A 16,967-nucleotide genomic window follows, 5' to 3' on the forward strand; every position below is an offset into this window, starting at 1 on the left:
ATACCCCAATATTTGGATACCAATGCAATTTTATAGTCAGAATGTCATAGAGAAACACTTTTTAAAAGTTCTACTGAACTGCAAGAAATTGATTCGCTCAAAACTTGGTGACAGTAAGTATAGTAAGCATTAAGTGCACATTTTGAAAGTATTTGCAATAATATTGCAAAACATGTACAGTTACTAATCGATAATGTAGTAAACACATTTGTAAACAACTTAACATAGTGCACCATTTAAATCTGTTTGAAGTTGTTTGAACAAACTAGTTTATTTAACTTTTCAGATATTAATGCAGATTTATTTTTTGGCACAATGCGACCACAGTCCGTTGTGATGACTTACAGATGTCCATCGTTCTCCAGGAAGCAAAAATAAGTTCACATTCAGTCCGTAGTTTATGCTCGATGCTCTTGTGTGTGTAGTACAGTTGGTTATCCTTGATGTAATTGTGCCTCTCCAAGGTATATCAGCTATGGTGATATGAATGACGTTTTCTTGGAAGACTTAGTTTTCAAGGATGTTAGATGTCCTGCATGTGGTTACTATCCGTTTAGCAAAAGCATACATTATGTTTAACTTAACTGTACTACTTTTGTTGACAACATTGAAACAGTAAACTTTGCCAGCGTAGCGTTCTCCTCCTCTGATGCTAGCATGTAACTATAAGCGAGAGTAAAGCAGAAGCACCAGCACCGTCCTTGCTGAGGACAGTGCTGGTGCTGATGCTTGCCTTCACCTCAGAGTCTCCAAGACACAAAAAAGTCTCAGAGAGACAAAAAAGTCTCTAATATCCCTGGAAAAAAATGCTAGATTTTTCGCGAGTAGCTGTTAAAATAAGTTGCCAAGAGGATTGGGAACACTGTCGGCGCCATCCTGGAATACGTGTTTCGCTTTAAGATTGTATTTATGCTCTGATGATAAAAACGTTTGTCGCTGCAATACCAACAAGTTACCTTAGTTTTATCCAAAGTTCTGTTTTGAAGCAAAATTGGTTGCCTCTCATCGTGATCACAGACTGTGTAACAAAGGTGTGTGTCTTCCGGGTTAAAAATGTAATTAATTTTCATTCATATTTGATAACGTGATAATTGATTTATGACAGCTGTAAAAAACGTTTGCATTTTAATTTATTTGTAATTAATCGCAGTAACTTACTTGCTTGCATAATTTAAAAGGGAACTTATTATGCAAAAACAACTTGTCTTACTTATTGTTGACTGTTTTTGTGTATTTGGGATCTGCAGAAGTCCCCAAAATGTTTAAACAAATCGTGGACTCATGGCAGAGGTATTTATAAAACAATCTTTCCTTCTTTTGTACTTCCTTCAAAAGAGCCGTTTGGACTTTGTCCCATTTGTGAAGTTTTTTCCATTGGTGACATCAGTGGATTTCTCCATATATGGTTTATCCGTAGAGCTTTGTGCGAGTCCACCATTGTAGTCCAATGTTGTAGTCAATAAGCTTTTTATTTTGTTGTGGGGCAAACTGGCTCTGACATGGACATGCATTCTCCGCCGTTGCCATTTCTAATACAAAGTAGCGTATAGTTCTAATTTATATCTGTCAGTAGACTCGATGTGGAAGTGCTAAAAATCATAACATGGCTGGCGGGGAGAAGACGCTGTCAAAGTGGAGGCACATAAATATGACCGCCCACAAAACGGTGCATCCTGAAGAGACCGTAAGAAAGCGGCTTAAAGATTGCCTGTAAACCATAATCTACGCAAAATGTGGACCAAATAACCACCATTACATGTTATGTAGACCACAAGAAAGTGTTTAAAATGTTGAAGAAGAATCATAATATGATCCTTTTAAATGTACTTTTTTTAAATACCCCAATATTTTGGCAAATATGAAATATTAATGTTAGAATGTCATACACGAACATTCCTTAAACATTTTACTTGAATGGACGTCATTAATTTGCTAAAGTAACAGTATTATGTAAAGTCTTGTTGGGGTATTTTTGGAAGCAAAATCTGCTTTTACAGTATATGCCATGATTTGTTGAGATTAATATAATGTGTTAGTTTTAAAAGCTAAATTAAAATAATAAAAAGCTGAAAGATATTTTTATGGCAACAATTTAGTATGGGGAACATATTCACTATTAATTAGTTGCTTATCAACATGCAAATTAGTAACATATTGGGTCTTAATTCGTCATTATTAAGTACTTATTAATGCCTTATTCTGCATGGCCTTATTATACAATCAGTAAGCCATTAACTAAGAGTCAATAACCTCAGAATTAATGCTTATTAGTAACTCTAACCCTAACCCTAACCCTAACCCTTATATAGGCTGGACTTTCGCTGATATGTTAGATCCACTATGGACTGGACTTTCACAATATTATGTCAGACCCACTCGACATCCATTGCTTTCGGTCTCCCCTAGAGGGGGGGGGGGTGGGGGGGGGGGGGTCACCCACATATGCGGTCCTCTCCAAGGTTTCTCATAGTCATTCACACCGACGTCCCACTGGGGTGAGTTTTTCCTTGCCCTTATGTGGGCTCTGTACCGAGGATGTCGTTGTGGCTTGTGCAGCCCTTTGAGACACTTGTGATTTAGGGCTATATAAATAAACATTGATTGATTGATTGATGATGTTCCCCTAGTGTCCAAATAACTCTAAATTAAATCTTTGTTACTTAGAATATGTTCCCCATACTAATGTGTTACCATTTTTACTTGTATTTATATGTTTATTTAGTATTTCCAGGTATAAACTATTTCAGCAATCATAATTAATAATATTAATACATTTTAATCTAATACTTTTGAGTTGAACAAAATCCACTGAATCAACACAATCTTGCAGGACATTTTAAGAAAAGATAAGTACTATCTTAACTTCATTATTCTATCAATTGCAAGCATGAGCTCCTCCAAAAATACACATGTTTCAGCAACTCCAAAAATGTGGCGTTTTTTTTTTTTTACCAATTACATTTTTGCATTTAAAAAAGGGGGTACTTTTTTTGAAAACGGGCCCAAGAATGCATTGTGATACAAGATAATGAATGAATTATTACTAGTAGGGATGTCCAATAATGGCTTTTTGCCAATATCCGATATTCCGATATTGTCTAACTCTTTATTTACCGATACCGATATCAACCGATACCGATATATGCAGTCGTGGAATTAACACATTATTATGCCTAATTTGGATATCCAGGTATGGTGAAGATAAGGTACTTTTTAAAAATAATAATAAAATAAGATAAATAAATTAAAAACATTTTCTTGAATAAAAAAGAAAGTAAAACAATATAAAAACAGTTACATAGAAACTAGTAATTAATGAAAATTCGTAAAATTAACTGTTAAAGGTTAGTACTATTAGTGGACCAGCAGCACCACAATCATGTGTGCTTACGGACTGCATCCCTTGCAGACTGTATTGATATATATTGATATATAATGTAGGAACCAGAATATTAATAACAGAAAGAAACAACCCTTTTGTGTGAATGAGTGTGAATGAGTTTAAATGGGGGAGGGAGGTTTTTTGGGTTGGTGCACTAATTGTAAGTGTTTCTTGTGTTTTTTTATGTTGATTTAATAAAAATAAAAAATAAAAATAAATAAATAAATAAATATCGATACCGATAATAAAAAAAAAAACGATACCGATAATTTCCGATATTACATTTGAACGCATTTATCGGATGATAATATCGGCAGGCCGATATCATCAGACATCTCCAATACTAGGGTATCAAAATAAAGCTGTCTGAGACATGTACTTGTAAATTTGGAAAAGCGTGTAATAAGAATGATAACTTGTGTCTTGTCTGTTATTTTGATCTTATGCATTTAGATATGTGCAAATGCATTTCCCCAGGAAGAAAGACGGAGGTGGAGCGGTGGGTCACAGGAAATGTTTTTCTTTTTTTTTACCGTGGTCTGTTTAGAATTGTAAATGTACCGCATAAGGCCATGCTGTCAAATTATATATATATATCTATCATGTATGAAATCATGCATGTCTTTTCCTCTAAAAGGGGAAGGGCTTCCACAAAGGAAGCAACCCCTCGTACAGAAGAACAGCGTGCATGCAGCCCTCATGAAAAATAAGCAAGTGTTGGAGCCCTGGGCGAGGATCGCAGCCCCATCAGCACACAGGGCAGGAGGGAAGTCAGCAACTCCCCCCCCCCCCCCCACACACACACACACACAGGAGCTCTATCCACTACTAACTCTGCTTTGTTGTGACACAGCTGACCTGAAGCCAGACTTCCTACAAAACAAGTCATAGATGATGTTATTAATCACTGTAGCTCGACAACAGCTACTTCTCCGTTTTCAAATTGCTTTTTTCATCCCCTCATCAAAATGCCTTGTCTAAAGATACAAAGCACGAAAGAATCACCTCTTTCTTTTTTTTTTTTTATACCTTAGTTCAGTGCTGAATGCCGTCCGATCCAGCAACATTTTGTCAAATAATTTCTCAAAACACAAAAGAACAAAGGTATATTTCTATATATCTTGAATAGATAAATCATTGCCTGTGATTTTGAGCTATTGCCTGAGAACAAATTAAAAAAAAAAAAGTACAGATGTCTCTCTTGCATCAAGTAGAATAATTCAATATATACCTGGAATCATGTGCTGTCAACTTATGAAACAAGCCAGACGCTAATAAAAGTCAGAGCGTGAAGCCGGGTTAAATCAATTTCTAAGTCACTCAGAATGGAAATAGTCATTTCACAGCTGTGTGCTGTGAAGCCCAGAGATGCACAAATCCATCAAAAGGTACAACTTTTGAATTTTACCCAATTCCAACAGAAGGTAAAACTTTGGGATTCCTCCCGATTCAAGCCATTGTACGCAAGCCGACTACTATACGCTTGTTTACAACAAAAAAATACTTTGTTTGCTCAACACACCAGGTTAGAAGATGATTTACAGTAGCTCCCATTTGTAACAACAACAAAAAAGTGAAGTTTTTACCTTTGCAACTACACAGAAATGCTAGCGAAGATTGCAAACTGTGTGAACATATTTATATCCACACACACACACACACACACACACACACACACACACACACACACACACACACACACACACACACACACACACGCACACGCACACATGGAATTGAAATGAGACCAAACTATTTAAAGTAGGAACACCACTCACGAGGATTCACTTCACACTGGTAGTGGAGAAATGATCTACGTCGCAATATCAGCATCATATGTTGACATAGTCTGATGGAAGGTATGTTTTTTTTATATATTTATCCATGACATAGACATTGTGATGAATTATGAATGTATTTTATTTTTGGTTTATATTTTTTCGATGGGCTGAGGCAATTATCTCTGAATGTTCTGAATTCCTGTTTCCATGCAAGTACTGAGCAGAATAAGGGCACCTGTTGAAGTAGTGGAGACATGCGAAGATGTACAGTATTCCTCAAACTGGGGTGTAGCACCAAATGACTCCCCCACATCCCAGCTTAAACCCAAACGTCGCCGCCCCATATACATTCACACTTGGTATGTTTACATGCACCAATAAACAAATTATTGCATGGATTTGGTTCAAATCAGCTTTTTAAAGATGTAAAAACTTTAATGAGGTTTTTGACTTTTATAGATGGTATTGACATACTGAGAACATATAAACCCTTCTAAATATTTTGATTTTGTCTTTAAAATAATTACGTTTTTGCAAACAAATTCAATATAAAGTGGCCATAATATAAATTTAAATAATTACTGTATATACTGTATATACCAGGGGTCCCCAAACTACGGCCCGCGGGCCGGATCCGGCCCCCCAGCATCCAAAATCTGGCCCACAGAAAGTCTAAAGTAAAAATGTTTTTATTTTTTTAATCTTTCCTTTCTAATCCATTTTCTACCGCTTGTTACTCTTGGTGAGGGATCAGACAAAGAGCAGCTCGAAGACCTCCATGACGAATACAAATAAAGGACCCAGATTTCCCTCGCCCGGACGCGGGTCACCGGGGCCCCCCTCTGGAGCCAGGCCCGGAGGCGGGGCACGATGGCGAGCGCCTGGTGGCCGGGCCTGTCCCCATGGGGCCCGGCCGGGCACAGCCCGAAGAGGCAACGTGGGTCCCCCCTCCAATGGGCTCACCACCCATAGCAGGGGCCATAGAGGTCGGGTGCAGTGTGAGCTGGGCGGCAGCCGAGGGCAGGGCACTTGGCGGTCCGATCCTCGGCTACAGAAGCTAGCTCTTAGGACGTGGAACGTCACCTCGCTGGGGGGGAAGGAGCCCGAGCTAGTGTGCGAGGTCGAGAAGTTCCGGCTAGATACAGTCGGACTCACTTCGACGCACAGCAAGGGCTCTGGAACCAGTTCTCTCGAGAGGGGCTGGACTCTCTTCCACTCTGGCGTTGCCGGCAATGAGAGGCGACGGGCTGGGGTGGCAATTCTTGTTGCCCCCCGGCTCAGAGCCTGCACGTTGGAGTTCAACCCGGTGGACGAGAGGGTAGCTTCCCTCCGCCTTCGGGTGGGGGGGACGTGTCCTGACTGTGGTTTGCGCTTACGCGCCAAACGGCAGCTCAGAGTACCCACCCTTTTTGGATTCGCTCGAGGGAGTACTTGAGAGTGCTCCCCCGGGTGATTCCCTCGTTCTACTGGGAGACTTCAATGCTCATGTTGGCAGCGACAGTGAAACCTGGAGAGGCGTAATTGGGAAGAATGGCCGCCCGGATCTGAACCCGAGTGGTGTTTTGTTATTGGACTTTTGTGCTCGTCACAGATTGTCCATAATGAACACCATGTTCAAGCATAAGGGTGTCCATATGTGCACTTGGCACCAGGACACCCTAAGCCGGAGTTCCATGATCGACTTTGTAGTTGTGTCATCGGATTTGCGGCCTCATGTTTTGGACACTCGGGTGAAGAGAGAGGCGGAGCTTTCAACCGATCACCACCTGGTGGTGAGTTGGCTGCGATGGTGGGGGAGGATGCCAGACAGACCTGGCAGGCCCAAACGCATTGTGAGGGTTTGCTGGGAACGTCTGGCAAAGTCTCCTGTCAGAGAGAGTTTCAATTCCCACCTCCGGAAGAACTTTGAACATGTCACGAGGGAGGTGCTGGACATTGAGTCCGAGTGGACCATGTTCCGCGCCTCTATTGTCGAGGCAGCTGATTGGAGCTGTGGCCGCAAGGTAGTTGGTGCCTGTCGTGGCGGTAATCCTAGAACCCGTTGGTGGACACCGGCGGTGAGGGATGCCGTCAAGCTGAAGAAGGAGTCTTATCGGGTTCTTTTGGCTCATAGGACTCCTGAGGCAGCGGACAGGTACCGACAGGTCAAGCGGTGTGCGGCTTCAGCGGTTGCAGAGGCAAAAACTCGGACATGGGAGGAGTTCGGAGAAGCCATGGAAAACGACTTCCGGACGGCTTCGAAGCGATTCTGGACCACCATCCGCCGCCTCAGGAAGGGGAAGCAGTGCACTATCAACACCATGTATGGTGAGGATGGTGTTCTGCTGACCTCGACTGCGGATGTTGTGGATCGGTGGAGAGAATACTTCGAAGACCTCCTCAATCCCACCAACACGTCTTCCTATGAGGAAGCAGTGCCAGGGGAATCTGTGGTGGACTCTTCTATTTCTGGGGCTGAGGTTGCTGAGGTAGTTAAAAAGCTCCTCGGTGGCAAGGCCGGGGATGGATGAGATCCGCCCGGAGTTCCTTAAGGCTCTGGATGCTGTGGGGCTGTCTTGGTTGACAAGACTCTGCAGCATCGTGTGGACATCGGGGGCGGTACCTCTGGATTGGCAGACCGGGGTGGTGGTTCCTCTCTTTAAGAAGGGGAACCGGAGGGTGTGTTCTAACTATCGTGGGATCACACTCCTCAGCCTTCCCGGTAAGGTCTATTCAGGTGTACTGGAGAGGAGGCTACGCCGGATAGTCGAACCTCGGATTCAGGAGGAACAGTGTGGTTTTCGTCCTGGTCGTGAAACTGTGGACCAGCTCTATACTCTCGGCAGGGTCCTTGAAGGTGCATGGGAGTTTGCCCAACCAGTCTACATGTGCTTTGTGGACTTGGAGAAGGCATTCGACCGTGTCCCTCGGGAAGTCCTGTGGGGAGTGCTCAGAGAGTATGGGGTATCGGACTGTCTGATTTTGGCGGTCCGCTCCCTGTATGATCAGTGTCAGAGCTTGGTCCGCATTGCCGGCAGTAAGTCGGACACGTTTCCAGTGAGGGTTGGACTCCGCCAAGGCTGCCCTTTGTCACCAATTCTGTTCATAACTTTTATGGACAGAATTTCTAGGCGCAGTCAAGGCGTTGAGGGGATCTGGTTTGGTGGCTGCAGGATTAGGTCTCTGCTTTTTGCAGATAATGTGGTCCTGATGGCTTCATCTGGCCAGGATCTTCAGCTCTCGCTGGATCGGTTCGCAGCCGAGTGTGAAGCGACTGGGATGAGAATCAGCACCTCCAAGTCCGAGTCCATGGTTCTCGCCCGGAAAAGGGTGGACTGCCATCTCCAGGTTGGGGAGGAGACCCTGCCCCAAGTGGAGGAGTTCAAGTACCTCGGAGTCTTGTTCACGAGTGAGGGAAGAGTGGATCGTGAGATCGACAGGCGGATCGGTGCGGCATCTTCAGTAATGCGGACGCTGTATCGATCCGTTGTGGTGAAGAAGGAGCTGAGCCGGAAGGCAAAGCTCTCAATTTACCGGTGGATCTACGTTCCCATCCTCACCTATGGTCATGAGCTTTGGGTTATGACCAAAAGGACAAGATCACGGGTACAAGCGGCCGAAATGAGTTTCCTCCGCCGGGTGGCAGGGCTCTCCCTTAGAGATAGGGTGAGAAGCTCTGTCATCCGGGGGGAGCTCAAAGTAAAGCCGCTGCTCCTCCACATCGAGAGGAGCCAGATGAGGTGGTTCGGGCATCTGGTTAGGATGCCACCCGATCGCCTCCATCGGGAGGTGTTTAGGGCACGTCCGACCGGTAGGAGGCCACAGGGAAGACCCAGGACACGTTGGGAAGACTATGTCTCCCAGCTGGCCTGGGAACGCCTCGGGATCCCCCGGGAGGAGCTGGACGAAGTGGCTGGGGAGAGGGAAGTCTGGGCTTCCCTGCTTAGGCTGCTGCCCCCGCGACCCGACCTCGGATAAGCGGAAGAAGATGGATGGATGGATGGATGTTACTCTTGGTGTCTCCTAGCTGCTCAGGCAAATCATATTGTCTAAAAATGAATTTTCCCATCGATAACGTGACATTGTTAAATGTTGATAAACATCAATTTTAATTGATGTTAAATGACAAAACGGATTATAAAGACAATGTATATATGTATATATATATATATATATATATATATATATATATATATATATATATATATATATATATATATATATACATTGTCTTTATAATCCGTTTATATATATATATATATATATATATATATATATATATATATATATACATATATATATATATATACATATCCATCCATCCATTTTCTACCTCTTATTCCCTTCGGGGTCGCGGGGGGCGCTGGAGCCTATCTCAGCTACAATATATATATAAATATATATATATATATATATATATATATATATATATATATATATATATATATATATATATATATATATATATATATATATACATATATATATATATATACATATATATATATATATATACACAGCCTGGCCCCCGGCCAAATTTTTTTAACCCAATGCGGCCCCCTAGTCAAAAAGTTTGGGGACCCCTGGTATAAACCTTCAGAGTGTAAAGTAGAGATTATTAAATTATTATTAGTTCATCTCCTAGGGGTTAAATTTTTAAAAACTCTGTTTTATAACTTTTAATCGAGGGTCTTTGAACGCCTCACAGTTACGTGCAATATGATGCAAAAGTGAAACTTAAAACGTTCTCCTATGCGCCACAAATGTATCAATTGTTAACCTTTCTTTTATCACTTCATCCTTGTTCCAAAATACTGGTGCTGTGTGTGAATGCTAAAAGGCATTCCAAGCTTGCTTTGTTGCTATCAAGGTGAAACCAACTATTTCCTACTTTTAGACAGATAGATAGTACTTTATTGATTCCTTCAGGAGAGTTCCCTCAGGAAAATTTAATTTTGATAGAGGGTGTGCGATGTAGGCAGTCTTATACTTTCCTAATTTGATTCAAGCAAACTAATCTCTCGACTTTCACGGATATGCTAATTTAATCTTAACATTTATGACTTTGTTTTTCATAACATACAAAAGTTTTAATTTTTTTTGCAAAAGCCCAGGTCCACCCGTGCTTGGGTACCTGGTACAAACATTCCCACATACCCCTCCAAGCCTCTGTCTAAAATGACTGCACATTGATCTGGTCTGATTGGATCTTTAGTATTTTAGTCTCCATTATAAAAACTTCCTTGTGGTCTATATGTATTGGATAAGCTTTGGTGTGAACTTTGCTCCATAGTAACTTTTTAAGCTGTGTTTTGAGTCTGTCTGCAATGAAACCATGCCACATCATTTCCATAAATATCATAATTTATATTTTTGAAATAAATACTGTTTAAAGCAGCACCAAGTAAATTTCTCATAAAATATGTTCATAACTTTTGGGATGATACATTGAGTTGAATGACAGCTCTGTCATAGCCTGAGGGGGTCTGTATTGTTTTCTTTGGCACTTAGCAATTTTGAGGAGGGTGGTAGGAATTATGCCATACACAGAAAACTACAAATGTTCTGACTTGCTTTATGGCATATGTCACTCCGTCCTCTCCCCATTCGTTAAAAAGACGGAAGTCCATGCGGACGCCTACGTGTCGCCAGAAAACTAAAAGAAGAAGAATGTGCAATTACTGCTATCCTGGCCGATGCTCCAAAACAACCAAAGAAACGAAAAGTTTTGTCTGAGGAGACAAAAACAAACAAACAGATCTTCGGGAACAACATTGTCCCAGCTTTCATTCGCTGACATGAGCTCAAAGATGGGGAGGGATTTACGGCCAATGCTGTATTCCTTTCGATGCTCAAATCAAAATGATAATGCTAATGTTCGCTATCGGAAATTTGCAAGGTAGCGATACATAACCACAGTTTGCAGTTCCACAATACTTCCTTTGCAAAAACTCACCCACCGTTCTTTCTTTGCTTTGGACCTGCATTCGCCCCATTACATTCTTGGTCTCATTTGCGCTACATGTATGTAGCACAATCCAAGATCATTTCTGGATAGTGTCTGCTATTTAACATCAGCATAGCCATAAGAGATTATATTTGTGCCAATATTACAGCGGCCATCATGTCAGTTTGACGCTATATGCGCTAGTCCTAAACGGAAATGAGGTCTTCTGCGAGGAAAACACTACAGATTTAGTTCATTGGCAAAAATCAACCAAAACTAAAATTTCTTAAGAGGGTTTTTAAACAAATGTCTTGAAAATGTCCCCGCTATTTTTTTCCAGACATATTTTAAAATAAACATCATAAGTAGAGATGTCCGATAATATCGGACTGCCGATATTATCGGCCGATAAATGCTTTGAAATATAATATCGGAAATTATAGGTATCGGTTTCAAAAAGTAAAATAGTAAAGTACAGAATCAGAATCAGAATCAGCTTTTATTGTCATTACGCAAGGTAATTGAGGCCATTCCATACAGTGCGATGTGTGCATGCTAGAAAAACAATGTGCAAATATATAAAAATATAAAAAATGTAGAAGTGCAATGAATATGGTGTGAAATGAATATATACATGAAAAAAAAAAAGTTTGCCAATAAACCTTAAAGGCACTGCCTTTACGTGCCGGCCCAATCACACAATATCTACGGCTTTTCACACACACACACAAGTAAATGCAATGCATACTTGGTCAACAGCCATACAGGTCACACTGAGGGTGGCCGTATAAACAACTTTAACACTGTTACTAATATGCGCCACACTGTGAACCCATACCAAATAAGAATCGCAAACACATTTCGGGAGAACATCCGCACCGTAACACAACATAAACACAACAGAACAAATACCCAGAACCCCTTGCAGCACTAACTCTTCCGGGATGCTACAATATACACATTTTTTAGAATAACTAAAGGTTATTTACCTTCCAATTACATTCCAATGGTGCACATTTCTACAGTAATGAGAAATAAAACTTTATTTACTTTTAACTAGGTACTTGCATTATTATTGTATATAATTTTAACATTATATTATAATTACTGTACAGTTGTTATCCGTTGTTTATTCTGTCTAAGAGCATGATGTAGAAAAAAGTTCTGAGTCTGCATACAGTCAAATATTTTTTTAAGTAAATTACTGCATATTGTGCAAATGTGTGGCAACCTGAGACAAGAATATGTTGATTGACAGTCTAAAGCAGGGGTCTCAAACTCAATTTACCTGGGAGCCACTGGATGCAGAAACTGGGTGAGGCTGGGCCGCAAGAAAAGATGTATTTAAAAAATCTAACATGCACTTTTTAATGAATTCACCTTCTTTGAATGGCTATCCCGCCCTAGCAACATACTTGCCCACCCTCCCGATTCTTCCGGGAGACTCCCAAATTTCAGTGCCCCTCCCGACGATCTCCCGGGGCAACCATTCTCCCGAATTTGTCCCGATTTGAACCCGGACAACAATATTAAGGGCGTGCCGTGATGGCACTGCCTTTAACGTCCTCTACAACCTGTCCTCGCGTCCGCTTTTTCACCATACAAACAGCGTGCTGGCCCAGTCACATGTTGTATGAGGCTTCTGCAGACACATGTAAGTGACTGCAAGACATACTTGGTCAACAGCTATACAGGTCACACTGAGGGTGGCTGTATAAACAATTTTAACACTGTTACAGATATGCGCCACACTGTGAATCCACACCAAACAAGAATGACAAACACATTTTGGGAGAACATCTGCACCGTAACACAACATAAACACAACAGAACAAATACCCAGAACACCTTGCAGCCCTAACTCTTCCGGGCTAGAATATACACACAAGCTACCACCAAACCCCGCCCACCTCAACCGACGCACGGTGGGGTGCGAGGGGGGGTTTGGTGGTAGCTGGGGTGTATATTGCAACCCGGAAGAGTTAGGGCTGCATAGGATTCTGGGTATTTGTTCTTTTGTGTTTATGTTGTGCTACGGTGCGGATGTTCTCCCGAAATGTGTTTGTCATTCTTGTTTGGTGTGGGTTCACAGGCGCATATTAGTAAGAGTGTTAAAGTTGTTTATATGGCCACCCTCAGTGTGACCTGTATGGCTGTTGAACAAGTATGCATTGCAGTCACTTATGTGTGTCTGCAGAAGCCGCATATAACATGTGACTGGGCTGGCAAGCTGTTTGTACAGGTTGTAGAGGGCGCTAAAGGCCGTGCCATCATAGCACACCCTTATTATTGTTGTTTGGATGAAAATCAGCAGACATTCGAGAGAAATTCGGGAGTCTCCCGGAAAAATCGGGAGGGTTGGCAAGTATGACACTGTCAAGCGCCATTCATATAAAACTCGCGGGCCGCACTAACATTAAATTTTCATATTAAGATGCGGGCCGCAAAATAACGTCTCGCGGGCCGCTATTGGCCCGCGGGCCGCGTGTCTGAGACCCCTGGTCTAAAGGTATCGTGTCTTCCTTCACTTGTTATTTTTGCAGTTTTATGCATTTTTATGTATAAAATATAAAAATTGCAAATCAAATTGCAATTGCAATTATGGAGAGAATAATCTTAATTAGGGTTTTTCTTCAAATTGTGCAGCCCTAAAAAGCATCATATACTGTAGATACACAACCTTAGGCACACTGGCACACTTACCAATCGAATCCGACTCTGCATAAAAATGTCACTGAATGTCGCACGTCGGTGGTATTAGATGACAATAATACTTGATCCTACGTTTTTGTTTCCTCGAGAGCTTGACTTACTGTAATGTCTAAATACATCCAACTCGTGGTGACGTCACAGCGTAGCTAGATTGCAAAACCCCGTAAACAGAAGCATCAAAAACTGCATGCAAGTTTACGGCAAAATGCATAACTTATGATTTGACGCTTCGGCATTGTTTAACATGAGTATCCAACATTGTAACAACATTCATAAGTCAAAACAGACAATAGTCATCATAGGTCCCCTTAAAAAAAAAGCATGCAGTTTGTGGCCGCTTTTGACTAGGATACTGGTCTACTCGCCAAAAATAAAGGCAGTGTCAATCAAAACATAGAATTACTTTGTTTGAAAAGGCAAAGCTTGGTCTTATCAAATTGTACAAGTGTACCAAAAGTTGTGCATTGTATAAAATGTTGCAACAGTGACACTAACGAGGCCTTTAAGTGCATCTAGTCGAGCGCAGTTTCTTGTGCATTGGCCTGGTACAGAGAAAAGAGGTTAAAGGCCTACTGAAACCCACTACTACCGACTACGCAGTCTGATAGTTTATATATCAATGATGAAATCTTAACATTGCAACACATGCCAATTCGGCCGGCTAAGCTTACTAAAGTGCAATTTTAAATTTCGCGCCGAAATATCCTGCTGAAAACATTTCGGTATGATGACGCCTGCGCGTGACGTCACGGATTGTAGAGGACATTTTGGGACAGCATGGTGGCCAGCTATTAAGTCGTCTGTTTTCATCGCAAAATTCCACAGTATTCTGGACATCTGTGTTGGTGAATCTTTTGCAATTTGTTCAATGAACAATGGAGACAGCAAAGAAGAAAGCTGTAGGTGGGAAGCGGTGTATTGCGGCCGACTGCAGCAACACAAAAACAGCCGGTGTTTCATTGTTTACATTACCGAAAGATGACAGTCAAGCTTTACCATTGGCTTGTGGAGAACTGGGACAACAGAGACTCTTACCAGGAGGACTTTGAGTTGGATGCGCAGACACGGTACCGTGAGTACGCAGCTGCGGCTTCCAAACATTTGATCGCTTGCCCGTACGTGCGTGCCGCTATGTGCATGTCACGTACGTAACTTTGGGGACTTTGGGGAAATATATGTGCTGTATGAACTTTGGGGAGGTGAACGGTACTTTAGGCTGTGGGATTGAGTGTGTTGTGCAGGTGTTGGAGTTGTATTGGCGGGTTATATGGACGGGAGGGGGGAGGTGTTTGTTATGCGGGATTAATTTGTGGCATATTAAATATAAGCCTGGTTGTGTTGTGGCTAATAGAGTATATATATGTCTTGTGTTTATTTACTGTTTTAGTCATTCCCAGCTGAATATCAGGTCCCACCCGCCTCTCACAGCATCTTCCCTATCTGAATCGCTCCCACTGCCCTCTAGTCCTTCACTCTCACTTTCCTCATCCACAACTCTTTCATCCTCGCTCAAATTAATGGGGAAATCGTCGCTTTCTCGGTCCAAATTGCTCTCGCTGCTGGTGGCCATGATTGTAAACAATGGGCAGATGTGAGGAGCTCCACAACCTGTGACGTCACGCTACTGGTCTGCTACTTCCGGTAGAGGCAAGGCTTTTTTTATCAGCGACCAAAAGTTGCGAACTTTATCGTCGATGTTCTCTACTAAATCCTTTCAGCAAAAATATGGCAATATCGCGAAATGATCAAGTATGACACATAGAATGGACCTGCTATCCCCGTTTAAATAAGAAAATCGCATTTCAGTAGGCCTTTAAGAGAGAGGGTCTATCAGCCAAACAACATCCTCATACAGAGAGTTAGCAATCCAAAAGGAACAAACAGGTAAGCAGAGCATGAAAGTGAGACATTTATCAGCCAGTATTGTGTACATGAACACAGAAGGGGAGCTAACAATGAGGAAGACAGATGCTCGAGATAAATAGCTTCAAAGCCCAGCAGAAGGTAAAGGGCTCAGAGTTTGGACAGCAGGGGGAAAAGAGATGGTCAGGCCTTACCTGATAGGGTTTTTGGTCTGTCTTGCTACCACACGGATGCCTCCCTGGTGGCGTTCTCTTTTCAAGTGTCCGTTTGAAGCTGGCCAGCCCAAAGGTCGAGTCCTCCTGGTCACAGTAGGCTTGTCGAAACAATTGTGGCAGCTATTGCTAAAGTCCTCACTTCTATTTCTTCTTTTGTTTGGCGTCAAAATTGTACAGGCGAATGTAAAGCTATCAATGCGGCGCCTGGGCACCTCAAGATGTTTTGGTTATACACTCCTGGAAGTCCAGGTATTTCCAGGGTGTTCCAAAGCTATACTGGGATTTAGGGACTCCCAGGTCCAAGGAGGACAAATCAGGATGAAAGCATCACCTGCAATGAGAAACAAAATATAGAACATGCTTTTTAAACATTTGAATACAACTTAATTCAAGTCCTATTTGAGTACAAACTGCAAAGCTAATCAGCAGTTCAGTTTATGTATATTTATTTGTGAGCAAATACAAGCAGACAGCCGCTTGTGATTACATTCAATTTCTATTCTCATGCCGCTGTAGACTTTAAAAAGGAAGAATGACAAATATTTCCGGCAAAACTTAATTTTCTCGTAAGCGGAGCAAGATATATTCCTGTAATAGCATGCATAATTGGCTGCTCTGCACCGGATCGCTCTCACATGACAACAAAGTCTTATAGACAATACGTATTTATTCTGCTGTCAATTCCAGAAGAGGGAAAAAGTGTTTTTTTAAAAAAGCTTTTGAATTCCACATTGGGCCTGGTTTGTAAAGCAGGGTAAATATGCTTGTCATGTGTTCCAATAGAGATTTAGTGACAGAATATAGATGGGAAAGGGAAACACACTTTGTGATAACTGAGTAGCTCTTTTGAAGACACTTCCATTTGGAAACACTGCACGATTATTTTTACCTCTGTGGTTTTGACTCAAGTTAAAACTCCACGTTTAATTGTTCCCAAGAGCTCCTGTTGCGGCGCTGATATGGCGCTTGGGGAACACCGTTTAAAATCGAGTCAAAAATAACTGTGCTTGTTGGCCACAGGTTGAGAAGAGTGACAAAGACGGACTAGACTAATATTGAGCTTACATCGGAAAGTAAGTTCTCGGCTC

General features: G+C 41.9%; 1 protein-coding gene across 3 annotated transcripts in view; it reads right to left on the reverse strand.

Moving 5' to 3' along the window:
* zfhx3b (zinc finger homeobox 3b) overlaps positions 1–16,967 on the reverse strand; it is a 435,085-nt gene that overhangs the window by 265,149 nt on the left and 152,969 nt on the right. For all 3 annotated transcript variants that reach the window (XM_061964037.1, XM_061964041.1, XM_061964035.1), the window contains exon 4: positions 15,859–16,210. The gene's annotated coding sequence lies outside the window, so the exon portion shown is untranslated. The remainder of the gene's footprint in view (positions 1–15,858; positions 16,211–16,967) is intronic.

Source organism: Nerophis lumbriciformis, linkage group LG06 (genome assembly GCF_033978685.3).
Source record: "Nerophis lumbriciformis linkage group LG06, RoL_Nlum_v2.1, whole genome shotgun sequence".
In the NCBI taxonomy this organism is placed as follows: Eukaryota; Metazoa; Chordata; class Actinopteri; order Syngnathiformes; family Syngnathidae; genus Nerophis; species Nerophis lumbriciformis.